Source organism: Hypanus sabinus, chromosome 23 (genome assembly GCF_030144855.1).
Source record: "Hypanus sabinus isolate sHypSab1 chromosome 23, sHypSab1.hap1, whole genome shotgun sequence".
Lineage (NCBI taxonomy): Eukaryota > Metazoa > Chordata > Chondrichthyes > Myliobatiformes > Dasyatidae > Hypanus > Hypanus sabinus.
Window position 1 is genome coordinate 447,347 of NC_082728.1, and position 12,855 is coordinate 460,201.

Below are 12,855 nucleotides of genomic sequence, written 5' to 3' on the forward strand. Positions count from 1 at the left end.
TCTGTCTAGTTCCACTGACCTGCACCTGGACCATATCCCTCCATACACCTCTCATCCATGTACCTGTCCAAGTTTTTCTTAAATGTTAAAAGTGAGCCTGCATTTACCACTTCATCTGGCAGCTCATTCCACACTCCCACCACTTTCTGTGTGAAGAAGCCCCCACTAATGTTCCCTTTAAACTTTTCACCCTTAACCCATGTCCTCTGGTTTTTTTTCTCCCCTAGCCTCAGTGGAAAAAGCCTGCTTGCATTCACTCTATCTATACCGATCATAATTTTATATACCTCTGTCAAATCTCCTCTTATTCTTCCAGGGAATAAAGTCCTAACCTATTCAACTTTTCTCTGTAATTCAGTTTCTCAAGTCCTGGCAACATCCTTTTAAACCTTCTCTGCACTCTTTCAACCTTATTAATATCCTTCCTGTAATTCGGTGACCAAAACTGCACACAATACTCCAAATTCGGCCTCACCAATACCTTATACAATCTCACCATAACATTCCAACTCTTACACTCAATATTTTGATTTATAAAGGCCAATGTAACAAAAGGTCTCTTTACTGCCCTATCTACCTGTGATGACACTTTTAGGGAATTTTGTATCTGCATTCCCAGATCCCTCTGTTCTACTGCACTCCTCAGTGCCCTACCATTTACCTTGTTTGTTCTACCTTGGGTTTTCCTTCCAAAGTGCAATACCTCACACTTGTCTGTATTAAACTCCATCTGCCATTTTTCAACCTATTTTTCCAACTGGTCCAAATCCCTCTGCAAGCTTTGAAAACCTTCCTCACTGCCACTCCACCTCCAATCTTTGTATCATCAGCAAATTTGCTGATCCAAGTTACCACATTATCATCCAGATCATTGATATAGATGACAGATAACAATGGACCCAGCAGTGATCCCTATGGCACTCCACTCAGAGAAGCAATCCTCCACTACCACCCTCTGACTTCTCCTATTGAGCCAATGCCTAATCCAGTTTAATATCTCACCATGTATACCCAGTGACTGAATCTTCCTAACTAACCTCCCATGCAGGACCTTGTCAAAGGCCTTACTGAAGTCCATGTAGACAACTTCAACTGCCTTCCCTTCATCCACTTTTCTTGTAAACTCCTTGAAAAACTCCAATAGATTTGTTAAATATGACCAACCACGCACAAAGCTGTGTTGACTCTCCCTAATAAGTCCCTGTCTACCTAAGTACTTGACTTGTGGATCCTATCTCTTAGTACTCCTTCCAATAATTTACCTAGTACCGATGTCAAACTTACCAGCCTATAATTTCCCAGATTACTTTTAGAGCCTTTTTTAAACAACTGAACAACATGAGCTATCCTCCAATCCTCCGGCACCTCACCCGTAGATACCAACATTTTAAATATATCTGCCAGGGCCCTGCAATTACAACACTAGTCTCCTTCAAGGTCCGAGGGAATACCCTGTCAGGTCCTGGGGATTTATCTACTCTGATTTGCCTCAAGATAGCAAGCACCTCCTCCTTTTCAATCTGTATAGCTTCCATGACCTCACTACTTGTTTGCCTTATTTCCATAGACTCCATGCAGTTTCCTTAGTAAATACAGATGCAAAAAACCCATTTAAGATCTCTCCCATTTCTTTTGGTTCCATACATAGCCGACCACTCTGATCTTCAAGAGGACCAATTTTATCCCTTACTATCCCTTTGCTCTGAATACACCTGTAGAAGCTCTTTGGATTATCCTTCACCTTGACTGCCAAAGCAACCTCATGTCTTCTTTTTGCTCTCCTGATTTCTTTCTTAAGTATTTTTTTGCACTTTTTATACTCCTCAAGTAGCTTTATCTTCCTGTTGCCTATACATGTTATACATCTCTCTCTTCTTCTTTATCAGAGTTTCAATATCCCTCGAGAACCAAGGTTCCTTATTCTTATTTCACTTTGCCTTTAATCCTGACTGGAACATACAAACTCTGCACTCTCAAAATTTCTCCTTTGAAGGCCTCCGACTTACCAACAAAATCCTTGACAGAGAACAACCTGTCCCAATCCATGCTTTTTAGATCCTTTCTCATTTCTTCAAATTTGGCCTTTTTCTAGTTTAGAACCTCAACCTGAGGACCAGATCTATCTTTATCATGATCAAGTTGAAACTAATGGTGTTATGATCACTGGAACCAAAGTGTTCCCCTACACACACTTCTGTCACCTGTCCTAACTTGTTTCCTAATAGGAGATCTAATATTGCATCCTCTCTAGTTGACCTCTATATATTGATTTAGAAAACTTTCCTGAACACATTTTACAAACTCTAACCCGTCTAGACCTTTAACAGTATGGGAGTCCCAATCAATATGTGAAAAATTAAAATCCCCGACTATCACAACTTTATGTTTCCTGAAGTTGTCTGCTATCTGTCTGCAGATTTGCTCCTCCAATTCTCGCTGAATATTGGGTGGTCTATAGTACAACCTCATTAATGTGGTCATACCTTTCCTGTTTCTCAGCTCCACCCATATGGCCTCTGTAGACAAGCTCTCTAATCTGTCCTGCCTGAACACTGCTGTAACATTTTTCATGACTAGCAATGCCACCCCCCCACCCTTCATCCCTCTGCCTCTATCACGTCTGAAACATCGGAACCCTGGAACATTAAGCTGCCAGTCCTGCCCCTCCTGTAGCCAAGTTTCACTAATGGCTACAATGTCATAATTCTGCGTGTCAATCCACGTCCTCAGCTCATCAGCCTTCCCCACAATACTCCTCGCATTGAAATAGACACACCTCAGAAAATTATTACCACTACACACAAACCTTCTATTTGTGACTTTGCATGAACATTTAACATCATTTATTTTCACCCCCACTCCACTATCTACTCTGGCACTCTGGTTCCCATCCCCTTGCAAATCTAGTTTAAACACCCCCCACCCCCATAGCACTAACAAACCTCCCTGCAAGGATATTGGTCCCCCTGTCATTCAGGTGTAACCCGTCTCTCTTGTACAGGTCCCACCTGCCCCAGAAGAGGTCCCAATGATCTAGAAATCTGAAACCCTGCCCCCTACACCAGTTCCTCAGCCACGTGTTCATCCTCCAGAGCATCCTATTCTTACCCTCACTGGCACATGGCACAGGTAGCAATCCGGAGATTACCACCCTCAAGGTCCTGCTTTTTAGCTTCCTACCAAGCTCTCTATACTCACTCTTCAGGACCTCCTCACTCTTTCTTCTTGCATCTTTGGTACTGATGTGTACCATGACGTCTGGCTGCTCACCCTCCCATTTCAGAATGCTGTGCATGCGATCAGAGACATCCCTGACTCTGGCACCCAGGAAGCAACAACCCATCTGGGAGTCTCTGTCATGACCACAGAACCTCCTGTCTGTACCTTTAACTATCAAGTCCCCTATCACTACCAATCTCTTCTTCTTCCCCCATCCCTTCTGCACTACAGAACCAGACTCAATGCCAGAGATCCAGCTACTGCAGCTTGTCCCAGGTAAGTCATCCCCCCCAACAGTTTCCAAATTAGTATACTTGTTGTTGAGGGGAATGGTCACAGGGGAGCCCTGCTCTGCCTGACCTTTCTCCTTCCCTCGCCTGACGGTAACTCAATTACCTGTGCGCTGCTCCTTTGGTGTAACTACCTCGCTGAAGCTACTATCTATAAACTTCTCATTCTCCCGAATGATCTGGAGGTGATCCAGCTCCTGCTCCAATTCCCTAACGTGGTTTGTTAGGAGCTGCAGCTGGATGCACTTCTTACAGGTGTCATTGTTCTTAAGTTCTTAAGTATTTTTTTTGCACTTTTTATACTCCTCAAGTACCTTATTTGCTCCCTGTTGCCTATACATGTTACTTCCTATACTTCCCACATCCTGCAAGAGGAGCATATCAACATCCTGCCTGGCATTCGCTCTACTCTAAACAAACAAAACAAAACTTACCGGAGCCTACCCTCACCTTTGCCTGTTCACGCCGAAGCCTGTTGAGTCAAAGCCATCCCACTCTGACTCAGTTCACTCCGACGATGGCTGCTGTATATGGCGGTCTTTTTTTAAACCTTTGGCACGCTATGTCACGCACCTGTGCAGCCTAGCCTCTTTTCCCCGATCAGTAAAAAAATTAAGGATGAGGTTTTGGGGTAATTGGAAGCAAATGATAACTTTGGCTGTAGTCAGTATGGTTTCCTCAAGGAAAAATCTTACCTGACAAATATATTAGAATTCTTTGAGGAAATAACAGGCAGGATAGACAAAGGAGATCAGTGGATGCTGTTTACTTGGATTTTCAGAAGGCCTTTGACAAGATGCTGCACATGAGACTGCTTAACAGAGCTGATGATATTGTTATCATCAGATCCTCAAAGGGTGTGCTGAACAGCTGGCTGGACATTTTTAATCTCTCCCTCTCCCAGTGTGTAGTGCCCTCCTGTTTCAAATCATCCATCATTGTCGCTAGACCTAAGAAAACCAAGGTAGCATGGATAAATGATTGACGCCCTGTCACAGTCACCTCAATTATAAGCAAGTGCTTTGAGAGTCTGGTTAAAAACTACATCTAAAGCATGCTACCACCCATACTGGATCCCCTACAACTCGGCTACCGATGGAAAAACTGGTCTTCTGATGATACCAATGCCATAGCACTACACACCATCCTCACTCACCTGGAGAAGCGAAATGCATAAATTAGAATGCTGTTCTTGGACTACAGTTCAGCATTCAACACCATAATTCCCTCCAGACTTGACAAGAAGCTCAGGGACCTCGGCCTGCACCCCCTACTACAGCTGGATCTTAGACTTCCTATCAGATCACCAATAGGTGGCAAGGATGGGCTCCCTCACCTCTGCTCCTCTGACCCTCAAAAAAGGTGCCCTCCAGGGTTGTGTCTTGGGTCCCCTTCTCTACTTCCTTTACACCCACAACTGTGCTGCCACACACAACTCCAATCTGCTGATCAAATTTGCAGATGATACAGCTTTGATCGGCCTTATTTCTAGCGGTGACAAGACAACCTTCAGAGGAGAGGTTAACACCCTGACACAGTGGTGCTAGGATAACAACTTCTCCCTCAATTTCCAAAAAAACAAAACAGCTGATTGTGAATTACAGGAGGAAAGAGACGGACTCACTCCAATCAACATCAATGGGACTGCAGTTGAGAGGGTGAGCAGTTTCAAGTTCTTTGGTATACATATCACTGAAGATCTCACTTGGACTGTACACACCAGCTTTGTGGCAAAAAGAGAAAGAACAACAGTGTCTCTTCTCCCTCAGGTAACTGAAGAAGTTCAGCATGACCCCTAAATCCTCAAGACCTTCTGCAGGGGCACCACTGAGAGCATCCTGACTGGCTGTATCACTGCCTGGTAGAAGAACTGCACCAACCTTGATTGCTGGGCACTGCAGATAGTGGTACGAATAGCCCAGAGCATCTGTGGATGTGAACTTCCCTCCACTGAAGATATTATAACAGCAGGTGCAGAATGAAGGCCTGGAATATCATCAGGATACCAGTCACCCCCCCCCCCCCCACATGAACTGTTCCAGCTGCTTCCATCTGGCCAATGGTACCGCAGCATTAAAGCCAAGACCAACAAGATGCAGGACATCTTCTTTCTACAAGCCATTTGACTTATAAATTCATATGTTTGTACATTGCGACAGTCATAATGCAGCTCTGTTGTGGAATGGACATAAGATAAAAATAAATTCAATTACAGGAAAGATACTATCAATACTGTGGACTCTTAACTTGGTAAGCAGCATCATGTGTGGGACCTTGTCAAAGGCCTTCTGAAAATCCAAATATACAACATCCACTGCATTCCCTTTATCTATCCTACTTGGTTTTTTTTGTGTGCCATACTCTACCAGAGCCTCAGCAACCACTTATTTTTTCAAGTGGTTTTCTTGGAGGAAAGATTCTATGAGTGGTCCCCCACATCCTTCTCACAGCGTAGTGTTTTTTTTTTTACGAGGCCAAGTTGCGAGCTCGACACTCAACCAGCACGGATGGAAAGCATGTCAGGGAGTGGCTGACTGGATTCTAATTTGGGAATCTTCGCTCCAGAGTCCGGTGCTGATGTCACTGCACCACCAGCTGGCTATCCTACTTGTAATCTCCTCAAAAATTCCAACAGGTTCATCAGGCAGGATTTTCCCTAAAGAAAACCATACTGACTTTGTACTATCTTGTCCTGTATCACCAAGTACTCCATCACCTCATCCTTAACAAGTGACTCTAACATCTTCCCAACCACTGAGGTCAGGCTAACTGGTCTCTTATTTCCTTTCTGCTGCCTTCCTCCTTTCTTAAAGAATTGGGTAACATTTGCAATCTTCCAGTCCTCTGGAACCATGCCAGATTCCAATGATCTTTGAAAGATCATTTTTAATGCCACCACAATCTCAAACACTACTTCTTTCAGAACCCTAGGGAGCAGTTCCTCTGCTCCAGGTGACTTATGTACCTTTAGGGCTTTCAGCTTTTTGAGCACCTTCTCTCTTGTAACAGTAACTGCACCCACTTCTCTTCCTTCACGTACTACATCATCAGGCATACTGCTAGTTGCTTCCATAGTGAAGAATGACGCATGAACTTAGTTCATCAGCCATCTCCTTGTCCCCTTCAGCACAATACAGACCCTTCAGCCCACAAAGTTGTGCCGAACACATCCCTACCTTAGAAGTTACTAGGCTTACCTATAGCCCTCTGTTTTTCTAAGCTATTTTTCTAACCGGCCTATCCACCTCCACCAACATTGCTGTCAGCCCATTCTATGCACTCACCACTCGCTGTGTAAAAAAACACATTTGTGGCAACCATTTCAGACCTGGGAAAAAGCCTCTGACTATCCACACGATCAATGCCTCTCATCATCTTGTACACCTCTATCAGGTCACCTCTAAGGCCAAGTTCACTCAACCTACTTTCATAAGGCATGCTCCCCAATCCAAGCAACATCCTTGTAAATATCCTCTGCACCATTTCTGTGGTTTCCACATCCTTCCTAGAGTGAGGTAGATTAATTTGCAGCACAGTTACAGATTGGCAGGTATGATGTTGTAGGCATCACTGAATCATGGCTGAAAGAATGATATAGCTAGGAGCTTAATGTTCAGGGATACACATTGTATTAAAAGGATAGACAGGAAGGAAGAAGGGCTGGCATTGCTCTGTTGGTAAAAATCAAATCATTGTAAAGAAGTGAAATAGGGTTGGAAAGTGTTGAATCATAGAAACATGGAAATCTACAGCACATAACAGGCCTTTCAGCCCACAATATTGCGCCGACCATGTAACCTACTCTCGAAGCTGCCTAGAATTTCTCTACCACATAGCCCTCTAATTTTCTAAGCTTCATGTATCCATCTAAGAGTCTCTTAAAAGACTCTATTGTATCCGACTCTACCACCGTCAGCAGCGGTGCATTCCACACACACGCCACTCTGTGTGAAACACTTACCTCTGACATCTCCCTTGTACCTACTTCCAAACACCTTAGAACTATGCCCCTTCGTGTTAGCCATTTCAGCCCTGGGAAAAAGCCTCTGACTATCCACACAATCAATGCCTCTCATCATCTTGTACACCTCTATCAGGTCACCCCTCATCCTCCGCCACTCCAAGGAAAAAAGGCTGAGTTCACTCAATCTATTCTCATAAGGCAAACTCCCCAATCCAGCCAACATCCTTGTAAATCTCCTCTGCACCCTTTCTATGGCTTCCACATCCTTCATATAGTGAGGCAACCAGAAATGAGCACAGTACTCCAAGTGGGGTCTGACCAGGGTCCTATATAGCCGTAATATTACCTTTCGGCTCCTATATTCAATTCCATAATTGATGAAGGCCAATACACCATGCACCTTCTTAACCACAGAGTCAACCTGCGCAGCTGCTCTGAGTGATCTATGGACTTGGACCCCAAGATCCCTCTGATTCTCCACACTGCCAAGGGTCTTGCCATTAATACTATATTCTGCCATCATATTTGACCTACCAAAATGAACCACTTCATATTTATCTGGGTTGAACTCCATCTGCCACTTCTCAGCCCAGTTTTGCATCCTATCATTTCTTTGGCAGTTGAATGGGGCACCACTGTACAAGCACATGAAAGTCGGCCCATGAGGCAGCGGGAGAGCTAAAAAGCAAGCAGATTAACAGAGCGGGTGACGTAGTAGCGGGCGACAGAGTAGAGAGAGACAGAGTAGGAAGGCTTTGGCTCGAGAGGCTGAGGACGAGCTTGCTCCCATTCAGGTAAGGTCGGGTAAGCTCCTTTAATTAATCTAATTAGCTTAGGGGTAGGTAATGGAGGCAACAGTTAGGGCAGTCGAGTGCTCCATTTGCAGTATGTGGGAAGTCAGGGCAAGCACAATTGTCCCTGATGACTACACCTGCAAAAGGTGCATCCAGCTGCAGCTCCTGACAAACCGAGTTAGGGAACTGGAGCTGGAGCTGGATGAACTTCGGATCATTCATGAGGCAGAGGCAGAAATAAACAGGAGTTACAGGGAGATAGTCACCCCTAGGAGTCAGGAGGCAGGTAGTTGGGTGACAGTCAGGAGAGGGAAGGGGAATAGACAGAATGAGCAGAGCACACCTGTGGCCGTTCCCACCTATAATAAGTATATCGTTTTGGATACTGTTGATGGGGACGACCTACCAGGGACAAATTGCAGTGGTTGCGTCTCTGGCACCGAGACTGGACCCTCAGCTTAGAAAGGAAGGAGGGAAAAGAGGAGAGCAGTAGAGATAGGGGATTCAATAGTTAGGGGGACAGATATGAGGTTCCGTGGAAGAGATCGAGAATCCTGGATGCCTCCCTGGTGCCAGGGTCCGTGATATCTCGGATCGAGTTCACAGTATTCTCAAGAGGGAGGGTGAGCAGCCGGATGTCATGGTCCATGTAGGGACTAAAGGACAGGACCTCCAAGATAGCAATTTCAGGATTGCTATCAGAGCCACATGCAGGCGGGTTTAGAAATAGTAAGACAGCGTAGATCAACATGTAGCTGAAGACATGTTGCATGAGGGAGGGCTTCAGATTTATTGATAATTGGGCAGTTTTCCAGGGAAGGTGGGACCTGTTCCAATGGGAAAGTTTACATCTGAACTGGAGGGGGACAAATATTCTTGCAGGTAGGTTTGCTAGAGAGGATCCAGTGGATTTAAACTAGATACAAGGGGGGGGGAGGGGAACCAGAGTGTAGGAACAGATGTAGGGGAGAAGGAAGAAAAAGAAGATAGTAAAGTTGTTTGCACAGTTAGTGATAAACAGAGAGTAAGAGGTGGAAAATTTCTTAAATGCATTTATTTTAATGCTAGGAGCATTGCAAGAAAGGTGGATGAGCTTAGAGCATGGATTGATAACCTGGAAATATGATATTGTAGCTATTAGTGAAACATGGTTGCAGGAGGGGTGTGATTAGCAACTAAATATTCCTGGATATCATTGCTTCAGGAGTGATAGAATCGGTGGGACAAGAGGGGGAGGCGTTGCATTGCTTGTCAGAGAAAGTATTACAACGGTGTTCTGGCAGGATAGATTAGAGGGCTCGTCTAGGAGGCTACTTGGGTGGAATTGAGGAATGGGAAAAGTGTAGTAACACTTATGGGGGTGTATTATAGACCACTTAATGGGGAGCCAGAATTGGAGGAGCAAATTTGTAAGGAGACAGCAAATATTTGTATTAAGCACAGGGTTGTGATTGTGGGAGATTTTAATTTTCCACACATAGACTGGGAAGCCCATACTGTAAAAGGGCTGGATGGTTTGGAGTTTGTAAAATGTGTGCAGGATAGTTTTTTGCAGCAATACATAGAGGTACCAACTACAGAAGGCGCAGTTCTGGATCTCCTGTTAGGGAATGAGATAGGTCAGGTGACGGAGGTACGTGTTGGGGAGCACTTCAGGACCAGTGATCATAATGCCATTAGTTTCAATATAATTATGGAGAAGGATAGGACTGGACCCAGGGTTGAGATTTTTGATTGGAGAAAGGCTAACTTTGAGGAGATGTGAAAGGGTTTAGAAGAGGTGGACTGGGACAATTTGTTTTATGGGAAGGATGTAATAGAGAAATGGTGGTAATTTAAAGGTGAAATTTTAAGGGTACATAATTTTTATGTTCCTGTTAGGTTGAAAGGAAAGGTTAAAAGTTTGAGAGCGCCATGGTTTTCAAGGGATATTGGAAACTTGGTTCAGAAAAAGAGGGAGATCTATAATAAATATAGGCAGCATGGAGTAAATGAGGTGCTCGAGGAATATAAAAAATGTAAAAAGAATTTTAAGAAAGAAATTAGAAAAGCTAAAAGAAGATACAAGGTTGCTTTGGCAAGTAAGGTGAAAATAAATCAAAAGGGTTTCTACAATTATATTAATAGCAAAAGGATAGTGAAGGATAAAATTGGTCCCTTAGAGAATCAGAGTGGATGGCTATGTGCGGAACCAAGAGAGATGGGGGAGATTTTGAACAATTTCTTTTCTTCAGTATTCACTAAGGAGAAGGATATTGAATTGTGTAAGGCAAGGGAAGCAAGTAGGGAAGTTATGGAAATTATGATGATTAAAGAAGAGGAAGTACTGACGCTTTTAAGGAATATAAAAGTGGATAAGTCTCCAGCTCCTCCAGGATGTTCCCTAGGACCTTGAGGAAAGTTAGTGTAGAAATAGCAGGGGATCTGACAGAAATATTTCAAATGTCTTTAGAAACGGGGATGGTGCCAGAGGATTGGCATATTGCTCATGTGGTTCCAGTGTTTAAAAAAGGTCCTAAGAGTAAACCTAGCAATTATAGGCCTGTAAGTTTGATGTCAGTGGTAAATTAATGGAAAGTATTCTTAGAGATGGTGTACAGGTATATAACCATCTGGATAGACAGGGTCTGATTAGGAACAGTCAACATGGATTTGTGCGTGGAAGGTCACGTTTGACGTTTAATTAAATTTTTTGAAGAGGTTATGAGGAAAGTTGATGATGGTAAAGCAGTGGATGTTGTCTATGTGAACTTCAGTAAGGCCTTTGACAAGGTTCCACACAGAAGGTTAGTTAGGAAGGTTCGTGCATCTTATCGCCCTATATCACTATTAAATGTAGACTCTAAGATTCTTACAAAACTTTTAGCTATTAGGTTAGAAAAGGTACTATCACAGATTATTTCAGAAGACCAAACTGGTTTTATTAGGAATTGGTATTCCTTTTTTAATGTTAGAAAATTGATTAATATAATTTATACTTCATCACCCACAATCCCAGAATGTGTTATTTCATTAGATGCTGAAAAAGTTTTTGATAGAGTTGAATGGACATACTTATTTAATGCTTTGAGATATTTTAATTTTAGTCCTAATTTTATATCATGGATCAAACTAATATATTATAAACCTGTTGCTTCTGTTCTTACAAATAATTACAGATCCTCTTTTTTTCAATTATCTCGATGTCCCTTAAGTCCTTTATTATTTAATATCGCATTAGAACCTTTAGCCATTGCTATTCGTGAATCTCCTAATATTTTTGGTATTACCCGTAATGAGAAATTATACAAGTTATCACTTTATGCTGATGACTTGTTGTTATATATTTCTGATCCTGACAGGTCTATTCCCGCTATTTTATCCTTGTTGGCTCAATTTGGTAGTTTTTCTGGTTATAAACTAAACTTGGATAAGAGTGATTTATTCCCTTTAAACGCGCAAACTTTATTGAATGACAGGATACCATTTAAAGTTGTTACTGATAACTTTATCTATTTAGGTATAAAAATTACCAAGAAATATAAAGATTTATTTAGACTGAATTTTTTACCTATGCTCCATCAAATTCAACAACTTACTACAAGATGGTCTCCCTTATCCTTATCATTAGTTGGTCGGATTAATGCTATTAAAATGACAATTTTACCGAAATTTTTATATTTATTTCAAGCTTTACCAATTTTTATTCCTAAATCTTTTTTTGATAACATTGATTCAAAAATTTCCTCAGTTGTGTGGCAAAATAAAAACCCCAGGTTAAGTAAAAGGCAATTACAAAAATCTAAAAAAGATGGTGGTTTAGCTTTACCTAACTTTAGATTTTACTATTGGGCGAATAATATTCGTAACCTAATATATTGGAAATTAGATTTGGATTCACCATTGTGCCCACAGTGGGTAAATTTAGAATGCAATGAGGCACAGGGATATTCTCTAGTCTCCGTTCTTGGTTCTTCTCTTCCTGCTGATTTAGTTAAATTCAATAAACAGATACCCAACCCTGTTGTCAAACATACATTACGTATTTGGTTTCAATTTCATAAGTTTTTTACTCTGAAAAACTTTGTTCTTGATAGCTCTATTTTACTTAATTTTTTTTTCAAACCTTCTTTGACAGATCAAGCTTTTAGCATATGGAAAAGGAAAGGTATAAAATGTTTTCGTGATCTTTTTTTTGAAGGTAGTTTGATGTCTTTCGACCAACTTTCCAACAAATTTAAGTTACCTAAATCTATTTTTTTTAGATATTTACAAATCAGAAATTTTTTACATAAAGTTTTACCATCCTTCCCCAATTCAACTTCAATGGATTTCTCAGATTTGATTTTTACCTTAAATCCTTGTCAGAAGGGATTAGTAGCTTTTATTTATAATATGATTATGAAAATACAACCAGAAATATCAGGTAGAATTAAACAAGAATGGGAAAAAGAACTTCAATATAATATATCAACAGAAAAATGGGAAAAAATTTTTACAAATGGTTAATTCTTCTTCTATATGTGCTAAACATGCTTTAATACAATTTAAAATTGTACATAGAGCTCATATGTCTAAAGATAAGCTTGCTCGATTCTATTCTCATATT

General features: G+C 41.8%; 1 protein-coding gene across 1 annotated transcript in view; it reads right to left on the reverse strand.

Moving 5' to 3' along the window:
* LOC132380280 (inactive rhomboid protein 2-like) overlaps positions 1–12,855 on the reverse strand; it is a 97,371-nt gene that overhangs the window by 66,121 nt on the left and 18,395 nt on the right. The window lies entirely within an intron of this gene.